This window comes from Sinocyclocheilus rhinocerous, unplaced genomic scaffold (genome assembly GCF_001515625.1).
Source record: "Sinocyclocheilus rhinocerous isolate Xijiao unplaced genomic scaffold, SAMN03320098_v1.1 C36051776, whole genome shotgun sequence".
NCBI classification, from domain to species: domain Eukaryota; kingdom Metazoa; phylum Chordata; class Actinopteri; order Cypriniformes; family Cyprinidae; genus Sinocyclocheilus; species Sinocyclocheilus rhinocerous.
Genome location: NW_015771683.1, coordinates 1 through 788, shown reverse-complemented (window position 1 = coordinate 788; position 788 = coordinate 1). Strand labels below are relative to the sequence as shown.

At 42.0% G+C, this 788-nt stretch overlaps 1 long non-coding RNA gene across 1 annotated transcript; it reads right to left on the bottom strand.

Moving 5' to 3' along the window:
* Window positions 1-111: 111 nt before the first annotated feature.
* On the bottom strand, window positions 112-788 carry LOC107735426 (uncharacterized). Its single transcript, XR_001639404.1, has 3 exons — window positions 739-788; window positions 536-658; window positions 112-221 (listed from the first exon to the last, which is right to left on the bottom strand). It is a non-coding gene; the product is annotated as an uncharacterized LOC107735426 (long non-coding RNA).

The following is a 788-nucleotide window of genomic DNA, read 5'->3' as shown; positions in this document are numbered from 1 at the left end:
CAGGAGGTCAGACTGTGCTGACTACAAATTAGCTCCTGAAGTTTCCCATGAGCGAATGACCAGTCAGATCTGTGTTCAGAGTCATCAGGAGGGGAGTGGTCTGTGTGTGTCATATTTACCTGGAGACTGTCCTGGAACTGCACTGCAGCTTGCATGGCTTCCTCTAGAGTCTCTACTCTCTCTTTCCATGCCTTATTCAGGATTTCCCAAGCTGAGTTCACCTGTGGGACGTACGAGATGTGGTCAGACATTATACAGTGTGACGCCAACTCTGACTCATCCAGCACTTCTGTTACACACAGAGTGGCTAATATTTGTTCACTCTAATTTTATTATTATTTTTTAAAATCCTGCTAATACATTTAATACTGGATAGACTTAAAAGTTAAAATGGTATTTATTTTTAAAAGACTGTGCCATGGTAAAAACAAATACACATAGTTACTACAATTTCTACTAGAATGGTATTTTGACATCAACTATGATTACATTTATTTTTTCTAAGGGTGCATTTATTCTCCTATGACATCATTACCTCATCTATACTTTTCTTGATCACTGGTTTATCAGGTTCTCCGCACGCTGTCATAAGCTCCGCCCCCAGATTCTGGACCACATTCAGTTCTTCCTGCAGCCCGTCGATCTCTTCTCTAAAGCCCTGTAAAGCAAACCAACAACTATGAAGATGTTGCACAAAGCCGAATGAATATCAAACATCCTGCTCCGAAGCCTCCAGACCTCCACAGACTCTTGCTGCTGCTTGACCACTGAAGGATCGACTCCAGGCT